Raw genomic sequence first — 11,828 nt, 5'->3', positions numbered from 1 at the left:
AGTAACATGCTTGTGCACCAGTGTGAGTACAGGGATAACCCAAAAATGCTTTTTGTTTGAGGAACAGCAGAGAGTGTGCTGTGGCAGAGAAGTGAAGAGTGTGGCTGTGTGGTGGGCTGGCTTCTACTGTGGCCACATTGGGTGGATGTGGCCACTGATGCCCAACTGGAGGTTGAAGCTCAAGTTAGAAAGCAGATGAGCTGACGTTAGGGAAGGATGTGCATTATCTGCTAATTTGGCTGGTTTCAGGGCTGGCAGATGAGGTGGGAGAAGCAGGATCATAAATGGAGACCTTAGCATTTTGCAAAGTTGGGAGGGTGCAGGCTGCCATGGATTAAGGTCTGAATGCTGTGACAAAGCCTGATTGAGATTCTAAGATGTAGAATCCCTGGGAAAGCGTTAGAGGAGGTCATTGAGTGGATGTGACTGCAGGTTGACCTGAGAGCTGGCACTGGGCGATTAGAGGCTCGTTATTCCCTTCCCTGTCCTTGGAATATATGTTCTACCCACTAGGAGCTGTTCCAAGGCCGCAGCCTTCAGAGAGTAAGGTGTTGTTCAGACCATCTGGTTGGTAGATGTGATTGAACCCCGTTAAGGCCTGTATGAACTTTTAAGATTCTGGCAGGTGTGTGCAGAGATCTACTCACCTTGCAGTGCCAAAGACGAGCCTCGTAAATTCCCTTGCTTATTAACCCTGCCAGCCACCCATCTGAAGTGGCCTGCCTCTTTCTTTGGTCTCTCCTGGCCTACCCCATATGGGAACCAGTTTGTAAACTAACAGAGGGTGAAGGAGAAATCCTTTCTGGGCCTCAAGTGGTCACAGGAAATCCTTGGTGTTTCTTGGCTTACAAGTACATCTCTGCCCCTGTAGTCACATGACATTCTCCCTGTGGGTCTCTTAGAAGGACACCAGTGATTGGATTTAGGGTCCACTCTAATCCAGTATAACTTCATTTTAACTTAAATCCTGATTATATCTGCAAAGATCCTATTTCCAAACAAGTTCACATTCCTAGGTACTGGGGTTTAGGACTTGAACATATCTTTTTGGGAGACAAAATTCAACACACTACAGGAGGAAAGGAAGATCAATGTTGTTTGATTTTCCATCAGAAATTAGGGCCACAGGGAACCATGAGCAGTGATTAATTCCTGATTAGTGGAGAGGCATCACTCAAGAAAAAGATAACTCTTAGGTTCCTGCTTAACAAACTGCATAGATGGTGGTGACATTTATAAATTTCTTCCTTTCAAAGTGAGCTTTAAAAATAGCTAGATTTGGGGAAAAAATAGGTAAATTTGGGGTGCTTGAGGGGCTCAATTGGATGAATGTCCAACTCTTGGTTTTGGCTCAGGTCATGATCTCATGGGTCGTGGGATCAAGCCCGCATTGGGCTCTGTGCTCAGCATGGAGTCTGCTTGAAGAGTCTCTCCCTCTGCCCCTCCCCCCACACTTGTGCACTCTCTCTCCTTCTCTCTTTCTCTCTCAAATAAATAAATAAATCTTAAAAAAAAAAATAGGTAGATTGTACCTTCCCCCGAATAATTTTCCCTGGCACCCACTTGTCTGTGTCCATGCTCACCAGTCTGGCCCAAGCCCACATCATCTCTTGCCTGGACCACTGTAATCCTTTCCTCACTGCATGCCTGGGGCCACTTTGCTCTCTTATAAGCCATTTTGCATCGGGCAGTCAGAGAGATCTTTATAAAATGTAAACTTGACCATTTATTCTCCTAACCAAACACTTCAGTGGCTTTTCCCTTTGTACTTAGTATGAAATCCGAACTCTTCACCAAGGCCTACATGGCCCCCTCTCTAGGACATTCTGTGCTTCTCCCAGCTTGATCACTTGCTCCAGCAACACATGTCTTCTTGGAGTTCCTGGTACATGCCAAACATTTTCCCACCTGAGGCCCTTTGCACACACAGCAACCTCTGCCTAGAATGCTCACCTGCTTAACTGATAGCTGGCTAACTGCTGATCATTGTTCAAATCAGGGAGGATTTTCCGGATTCTTAGTTTGAACTGGTACTATTTTCTCTCTAGTGCCTTATTGATTTCCTTCATTGTTTCTGGCAATTCAGAATTCTTTAGTTATGTTTGATAGTTTCATATCTATGTCCCCATTAGACTGAGAGTGATAGGAGGTCAGGAACCACATCTTTCTGGTTTGCTGTGGATCCTCAGTGCCCATGCCTAGTACAGTGCTGCACAAGGAGTAGATGCTGTTCATGTGATGAATGAATGAGTGACAAAGTGAATAAAAGAAACCAGGAACAGCTGGTTTTAGCAAATGATGCTCTCATTCAAATAGAGAAGGTACAATAGACGGAGCAAGCCGGGGTGGCAGGTGGAGTAGCCACTCCCCACAATTCCAGGGTCTTTGTTTCCAAATATTTTCTTTACCTTTGGGCCACTGCTATAGGTTTTGATTCCTGTTCAAAGTGATAAAAATATTACTTAAATTATGCTCTAACTCAGAGCTCAGCGCCAGGCCCCCATCACCATTTGCCTATATGAGAAGTAGCCTCATAGTCCTCCAGACCCTCCTGCACAAAGCTGCCATGAGTGGTCCTTCTAAAATGCAAATCTCACTGTGTCTCACTCCCACTCCAAATCCTTTATGACCATTTATTGCCTGTAGGCTAAATCTAAGCTTCAGATCTCCACGGTCTGTCTTGATGGTTGTTTTCCTACTCTTTGCTCTTGCTTTCTCCTTTCTTAAATGTTTTGCTTCAGTAATCTCTACTAGTTTAGGATTTCCACCACACCATTTCGCTGACTTTCGTCCTCTACCCATAAAGCCATCCCATATCTTATCCAACAGGAAAAACTTCTCTTCATCCTTCAAACCCCATCTTGGATGTCCTCTCCTCTAGGAGTCTTATATGAATGAGGGTTCCTTTCCGTCCCCATAGTTTTTTGCTCCTTTCTCTTTGCTGGTCTCTAGCTGTACATGTGCTTATTGTTGTACTTACCTTTCCATGTTGAACTTTATTTCATTTCATGACAGTGTACCCTGTTTGGAAGTTGAGGAAACCGGTTCTCATGGAGTGTGTGGTACCTGCTTAAGTTACACAGCTAGTGATGTCAGAGCTTGATTTTGTGCCTATTTCCTGCTTTTCAAAACCCTGTGCTCTTAACACCGTGCTATGTATTCTGCCTCCCAGGACATCAGGAAAATGTCTGGACCCCTCTTTCTCTGCTCCCAGTCCCTGGGGGCCTTTGAGAAGGGGATTAATTGCAAATTCCAGACTGCCCCTAGCCTTGCACAGGAAGCAGCATTTCTGGGATGGGGGCAGCACTTGGGAGGGGCACCCAGGGATCTGCCATGTCTGGCTGTGGTCTCACGTCCCAGAGCCCCCGAATTTGCATGCTGCCTGTGACACCACTGCCTGCACGACAGCCTTGCTGTCACGTAGAGCTGGACCGCAGGTGTTCTGCACCAGACCCTCTTTCAGGGAGAAAATGCAATTAGGGCCGCACAGTTGGCAGACTTCATCTCCATTCCTGCCTTGGGAGAGGAATCAAAGGGCAGTGTGTGGGCTGCGTGTGCCTGTGCGTGTGACTGTACATGAGTGTGCGCGTATGCACGTGTGTCTTGGTTTAACCCCTTCAGGATTCACAGGGCATTGTTGGGAAGGGGGAATCTCAAGCTTTTCATTTCTGCCAGCAACCCTCACCTTCTTCAGTAATAATAGTTAGATTTCTTGAGGAGTTACCCTGTACTAGGTACTGTGTTGAGCGCTTTATGTGCATAGTGTCATTTAAAACTCCTAACCACTCTGTGAGGTTAGTGTTACTGTCAATCCCATGTTACCAGTGAGAAAACAGACTCAGGCTAAGTCCACCCAGGTGGTGAGTGACTGAGACAGGATTTAAATCCAGGTCAGTCAGACTCCACTTATCCACCACATTGTATCACCTTTTCAAGAGGGTTGATATTGCTCCTCTATTTTTAAGCAGACTGAAAACCTTTCTCTTTCATTTGACATCCATTAATAGATTCTTTTATGCAAACATTGTTTCCTTCATTTCATATTTGTAGGTGCCACTGCTTTGTTACTCTTTCATAGTTATCATTGTAGTACTGAGGGTAGGCAAAGTGATGCTGCCATAACAAACATCACCTAAATACAGTTACTTGACACACATTCATTTCTCATTTAAAAATCACTGTGGGTTTGGGTGGCTGACCTCCATGTATTGGCTTAGCCCAGATTCTTTCAATAATTTCTTGGCAGGAAAAGAAAACACAATCACTTGGTGACTCTCAAATGACAAAAAGTAATTTAGGTCACTTTTTCTCAAATACCGTTAGTCAAAGAAATTATATATCTATGCCTCGCCTTAAGACAGTATATGCTTAGAAAGGTGGGAGAGTCCCATGTCTTGGTGAATCCCAGTAATACCTTAATGATTATCTCTTCCATATCTCTGTCTGATTGACTCTTCTCAAACACCTGTCAAGTCTACCCAGCCTTTTGGGGGTCATATTATTATTATTTTTTTTTATTTTAATTCCAGTATAGTTAATATACAGTGCTATATTAGTTTTAGGTATACAATATACTGATTCAACAATTCTATACATTAGTCAGGGCTCATCATGATAGGTGTACTCTTAATCTTGGGGGGTCATATTATTAATTATAGTCCTATGAGGGACAGATCCCAGACTTTGGGGATACATAGAGCTGCATGAGGGTCTTGTTTCCATCATTCTCTATATTAGGTGAGTGATTTTGAGCAAGATACTTGGTCTCTCAGAGTTTCAGTTATCTCACCTGTAAAATGAGGTCAGTAAGAGGTCTTGCCTTGAGGATTACATGAGATAATCCATGTAAAGCTCCTAGCGCTGTGTCTGGTGTTCAGCAAGTGATAGTAGCAATGGTTAACATCATTAATGTCCATTGAGTGCTTAGACTAGGTGCTCAATAAATGCTATCTATTGGAATGGTTTTGACTGTTGCCACTTTTAAATGTTATTATAGTCATTTATGAATGTTTCATATTTCCCTTCTATTCATTCATTCATTTATTCAAAAGGTATTCATGTGAGTCTTGTCATGTGCTATGTACTATTTTATCAGTTGGAGAAATATTGGGGAAGACATTAGACAATCTCTGCCCACACAGAGATGTCTTTCTCTTCCTTCTCCCTTCTCCTCCCCTTTGTTTCTTTCTCTCTCTCCTCTACCCCACTCTTGCCCCCCCTTTCCTTTCTTTATGACTCAAGGTCCACCTTCATTAGCCATTTGACAGGTTTTCATTGAGTGTCTGCTGTGTGTCAGGACATGGGGATATAGTAGTGAACAACACAAGTACCACTCATGCCCAATGGCACGGCAGCAATTTTCATTTAGGACCTGGGCAGTGCGGGCTCTGCCCTTGGTTCTGAGCAGACCTGGCCCCTTGGCCTCCAGAAACCCCTATTGCTGGAATCAAGTTCCACTGCCTTCTTCTCAACCTCAGCATTCTCCCCAGACTCCTTATATATTCTCATCAGCACCAGTGGCTGCTGGAACTTCCTGATTCTTCACAAGGTTTTGGGATAGAGCACCACACAGCTCCCTGAGCCCTGGACCCTGACTGGCTGCTTCCTCAGGCATGTCAGGGCTCTGTTCCACTGTCCTGCATGAGAGGCCAGAGCTGATAGACAAGGCTTCCATCTTCCACCATCCTGACTGGTGACTGTCAACAAGGTGCCCCTCTACAAAGAGGGAGAAAAAAGGGTCACTGATGGGATTTCAGCTTGGGCTATCCAGTGCAAATAAGGGGACTTGTTTAGTGAGCATGAGGACTGGTTTACCGGAAAGACTAAAAAACTGGGAATTGAGAGACCTGGTGTTTGATTCCAGCTCAGGCTCTTGCATGCTGTGTGATCTAGGAGAAATTCCTTTCCTTCTCTGGCATCACTCTCACGATCTGTAATGTCTGATTCTTATAGCACTTTCACTATTTTGCCATGTCTGTATATTGCCTCTAGACTTACTTAATTTTTTTAAAAATGACTTACCTTAAATTTACTTTATTTTTTTTTAAAGATTTATTTTACTTTATTTTAGGTCGGGAGAGAAATGAGTGGTTGGAGGGGCAGAGGGAGAGAATCTTCAAGCAGATTCCCCACTGAGCACGGAGCCCACTCCAGGGCTTGATCCCTTGACCCATGAGATCATGCCCTGAGCCGAAACCAAGAGTTGGATGCTCAGCTGACTGAGCCACCCAGGCACCCCTTAAATTTGCTTTAAAAGGAAAATTTATATAATATTTATGTCATATATTTATATCATGAATGAAAAGCCAGTTATCAATCAGTGGCCATAAATAAGAGACAGCCATGAAAATAAACGGGGGGAAACAAACCCACGATATTAAGTTCTACTCAGGTACTGTTGCCCATTGGAAACTCTGAGTCTGGGGCCTGCCATGGTTTGTTAAGTAGGAAAATGACATGTTTTATTTTATTTTTAAAAGATTTTATTTATTTATTTATTTATTTATTTATTTATTTATTTATTTATTTATTTATTTAGAGAGTGTGAGCTGGGGGAGGAGTGGAGGCAGAGGGGAAGGGAGAGAATCTCCCGCAGACTCCACTGCTGATCATGGAGCCATGGGGCTCAGTCCCACAACTCTGAGATGATGCCCTGAGCCAAAACCAAGAATTGGATGCTCAACCAACTGAGCCACCTAGGCACCCCTGCAAATAAAGTTTTATTGGAACATGGGCATGTTCATTTATTTATGCATTGTCTGTGCCTGCTTTCACACTATAATGGCAGGGTTGAGTAATTGTGACAAAGATAATATGGTCCTCAAGTCAATATTATTTATCTTCTTTTACTTAGAAAAAAAGGGGGGGTGCCTGGCTGGCTCACTTGGTAGAGCATGCGACTCTTGATCTCAGGGTTGTGAGTTTGAGCTCCATGTTGGGGGTAGAGATTACTTTAAAAAATTATTTATCATCGTCATTATTTATCATGCAGAAAAAGTTCACTTACACCATGCTAGAGAAGAACTGGTTGGTATTTTAAGATGAAGAATTAATGATGAGCTGCTTAAACTTTGACACATGTTTAAAACATTGCCTGAATGAAAATGTGGCCACAGGCCAGAACAAACCATAGAATGAGGTTCAAGTTCTGGATTATACACTGGATGTGGCATGCTTTGACCCATCCAACTCTTAGAATTTTGCTTGCATTAAAAGATCTTGATGAACTGGGGCATTGTCTCTTTGGAGCAGTGTGTGTTTAGATGAGCAAAGCTGGGTGATGATGATGATGATATTTCATAGCAGCACACATCCACTCAGCATGATAAGCGTAGCATAGCCGTATGGAATTATGTCCAAGTGAAAACCCAGTGCCTTAATGCTATCTGTCAGCACCTTGAACACACCTTTCTCTTCAGTGTAACACATTCATTTACTCATGATTTTTACCTGGAAGAAACACATGCACTTAAATCACAATTTGGTCATCACACATTCTGGATCCTGTGGTTTAGCCAATGTGAGATGAAATGGATGGTTAATGGATGGCTACAGTCTTAATGTCTTAGAGTTTTGGGTGAATTCTCAAAGCTGATAGGAATAGGGGCAAGGGATCCCCATATTCTAAAGTGAGGTGTTAGATTATTTTGAGAGGACTTTGGCAGGCCCGCAGATTGGATCTTCTAGCATTAGCCTATCCTCAGACTAAAGACTATGGGGAGGAGGCTAAAGATTGATTCAGGAGTCAAAGAGAGTAGAGAGTGAATAAACCAAAGAGTGGAAGTGTCTTTAGAGAGAGAGTATTTAGACTGTTGATGAGTTTCTCCCTCCTCTTCCCATCATGAGGCAGAAGGGGGGTGGTAGTGGACTTAAAGATAGGTGCTGGGAAAGGTTGAATTATATCCCCTGAAACTTGAGCAATAAAGTAACTGTTACCTGTTGCATGCCTAAAAATCCAAGCCAAGCTCCTGGCTGGAAGCTGAGTGGGAGGTAAGGTTGCCTTTGCATTCCCTTGACTCACACAGGCAAGGTTGCCTCCACCTTACCAGAAGGAAGCTGGCTAGGGGTCATCCTTCAGGGATATGCACACTTGAGGATCATCTGGAGAGAGAAGGTTACCCCAGCAGAAGGGTGGACTGCCAGAAGCCAACACCTGGGGATATACGAGATGAGAAAGTTTGTTTAATGGAACAGTGGTAAAAAAAGTTTACACTTAGTCTCCATTCCCACCTTCAATCTCAGGTAACCATTAATCTACTTTCTGTCCCTATAGACTTTCTTTTTTAAAAACATTTTATATAAGTGAAATCATACAGTGTGTCATCTTTGTGTCTGGTTTCCTTCACTTAGCATGTTTGTGAAGTTCATGTGGTAGCATGTGCTGGTATTTTGTTCCTTTCTATTGTTGGATAGTATTCTATTGCATGGATATGTGCTGGTTATGGGCATTTTTTGAAAATTCCTTAGGTGGTTCCAGTGTGCAGACCTGGTGGAACCACTGAATACTAAACCATTTGATTATGAATAAAAAACCTGTGAGATACCAGGTCAACATGCTTAAGTTTGTCCTGGTCTATAAAAAGAATAAAACCAACCAGCCTCCATTAGCTTTATGCCTCCATGCAGCAAGCAGCTCCCTCCCTCTCAGTCTTCCTCCCTGACAAACTTCTTGGCCAGCTGTCTCCGGTTCCTCACCTTCTACTTGCTCCTCAGCCCACTGGCGCCTGGCTTCTGACGGGCGCACTGCTCTGAAACTGCTCTGTAAGGAGATGTCTTGGTCATCCTCTACTTAGCTTTGGGAGCATTTGTCTAGCTAATTACTTCCTTCTTCTTGAAACTTGAACATCATGACATCACAATTTTATGGTTTTCCTTTGAACTCCTGACTTTTTCTTTTCATGAATATTTTATTTGTATTAGTTTTCTACTGCTGTGTAACAAATTACCAAAAATTAGGTGGTTTAAAACAACAGTTTCTAAGGGTCAGGAGTGCAGATACGGCTTACCTAGCTCTTCTGCTAGCGTCTGAGAAGGCTGTACTCAAGGGATTGGCTAAGCAGCATTCTCATCCAGAGCCTGGACTGGGGGAAAATTCAGTCCTAAGCTTGTCAAGCTGCTGCTAGAATTCATTTCCTTGTGGCTCTGTGACTGAGGGCCATGCTTCTTACTTGGTGTTAGCTTGGGGCAACGTCTAAGTCCTGGAGGGCCACCCACAGTTCCTTGCCATGTGGCTCTCTCACAACATGGCAGCTTATTTGTCAAAGCCAGTAAGACTCTCTCACTGTAGTGTAACAGAGCCTTACGTGATGTAACGCAATCATGAGAGTGACATCCTATTGCCTTTGCCATATTCAACTGGTTAGGATCAGGTCACAGGTTCTGCCTGCACTTGTAGGGAGGAGATCATATAATGAATGAACATTTGCTCTGTGATGTAGCATCCTATTTATTTAACCGTTGTTCTCTTGATGGACATGTAGGCTATTTCCAAGTTGTTGCTAATGCCACAATGCTGCCATAAACATGCTGGTACCCATGTCTTTGAGCACGTGCGTGAGATTTTTTTCCCTCAAGTATACAGCTGGAAATGTGTTTGGTGGTGAGGTTGTTCTCTGTGTTGCCTAGTTTCTCTTCAAAGTGCTTATACCTGTTTTCACTCTCATCATAGGTATTTGTCTTTTCTATATCCACCCAACACTTGAGGCTGTGTGTTTCTTTTAATGATTGTCAATATAAGAGATGTGAAAATTGTTGATGTTCACATTCCTGATTTTTAGTGAACTAGAACATGGTATGTATGTATGTGTGTATTCATCCATTTGTTCATTCATTCATTCACCTCTAGATTTCCTCTTCTATGAACTGTCTCTTTATAGTTAGAGCTTTCATGATTTTTTTCCAAATGCATGCCAAGGTGACTTGACCTGGAAGAGAGACCATTTCTCACTTATGCTTGGAATGTGGCCCTATTCTAGCTTTTGTTGGCCTTTTCATGGTGGTCTCTGTCAGTAATGACAACAGTGATGTCCTCTGAATTTCTTCATGTTTGGGAGACATCAGCAAGGAGGACCTGGGACAATAGAGGAAGAAGAACAGGGAAGACTCCATGTGGACACAATAGCTAACAGATTGAGAACATGTTAAATGATCACAGAGACACCCAGAAATATTGAAGGGGGACCTGAGGGAACACACACAGGCAAGACAGAAAAATTTAGGGACATTATGATTAACAGAACATTTTTTTAAAAAGATGTTAAATAATTACTTGACAGAGAGAGAGACAGAGAGAGAGGGAACACAAGCAGGGGGAGTGGGAGAGGGAGAAGCAGGCTTCCTGCAGAGCAGGGAGCCCGCCCAATGTGGGGCTCAATCCCAGGACCCTGGGATCATGACCTGAGCCGAAGGCAGACGCTTAACGACTGAGCCACCCAGGTGCCCCTTAACAGAACATTTTTAATGTAGCTGTTTGTATGTCCATAGGATGGTGAGGCAGGGGCATGTTTGCATTATTATACATTTAGCTTTTTCTGGACTGAGATAATATGGCATCAGTTGAGTCCTTTTATAATCTAGCAGCTTATGTGTAAACCAAAGGGAGAAGTTAATCTCTCAAAAGTACTGCTGCCTCCTTAGGCATGGTCTCTCTCACTGTGAGGTTGATCCTACTCACTTTCTCTTTGGAAGGGGCTTACCACCTCTACAACTGTGCTCAACTTGGTTGGGGATACACTCTCATTTAATATTTCAGTTCCACCAAGACAAGATGGGATATTTAAATAGGACTTTGCTAAAGGTCTGGGACTATGGCAGAAAACCATCAAAGAGAACCTTAAGGAAATACTAAAACTTGAAGTAGAACTGCCTTTAGGTAGACCAATCTCATTAATAGAAATCTCAGAAAAGATGAACCATCCCGGTCCTCTTTATTCTGGCTTCAAGCCCCACCTTTAGCATATCCTTCCCAGGAAACCTATTGTAGACATCTAGACTGTCCAAATCAAGCAAAGAGGCTGTACTCTTTCTCCTACTTTTCCAGGCCCATTTCCTTTTGCCCTGTCCAGTGGTCTGCTTCTTCCCCAGATGACATATGCTATGATAACCTCATTCTTGGGGAAGACCCTGTCCTTTCTTCTCACAGCTGTGGCCTTTCCTTTGCAGACCTCATAGGGACAGCAATGTCAGAACACATCACCATGCCCCAAAAATCAGTTACACTAAGAGGCACACACATATAACAACAGGGAGTCATTTCCTTGTAGCCTCTTAGAAATCAGATATTTATAAGATTAATTTGCAATAGCAAGAAGCCCTTGTCTCCAGCTGAGGAATATTTGTGTCCTCTTTCAGAGCCCTGGAGACATACTTGACATCTTGGGGACAGGTCACCTGTATCAACCCTCACCCACCACCAGGACTATTTCCATTTTTCTCATCACTGGAGCCAAGTGCTGGCAACCCTAATGAGATGAGCAAGTGGCCTTTATGCAGCCTCCATCACATCATCCTGAAGGCTGACGTTTCACTCCAGAGATTAGCAGTGGATGCAAACTGTTTGAGAGAAAGAATTAGGGTATAACTGGAGGTCACATTTCATGGTATTGAAATTGACTGTGGAGTGACTGATGGCCTGCCCCTAGTCTTCCAAATCCTTGAGGCTCTATCTTTTTCAGGGACTGTCACTGGATGACTGCAATGAATGATATGCTTTCTCCACTTTGGAAAAGAGAGAAAGCCGGAACATGACATAGCTAAGCCCTTTCTTCCCAGGAGTGGCCTCGTCATTGCAAAGGTGACCCAGTTTCCTAGAGAAGTCCTGGAGTTTGCAA

This window comes from Leptonychotes weddellii, chromosome 5, assembly GCF_054177405.1.
Source record: "Leptonychotes weddellii isolate Sample4059 chromosome 5, ASM5417740v2, whole genome shotgun sequence".
Classification (NCBI taxonomy): domain Eukaryota; kingdom Metazoa; phylum Chordata; class Mammalia; order Carnivora; family Phocidae; genus Leptonychotes; species Leptonychotes weddellii.
Note: the sequence above shows the minus strand (reverse complement) of the source record.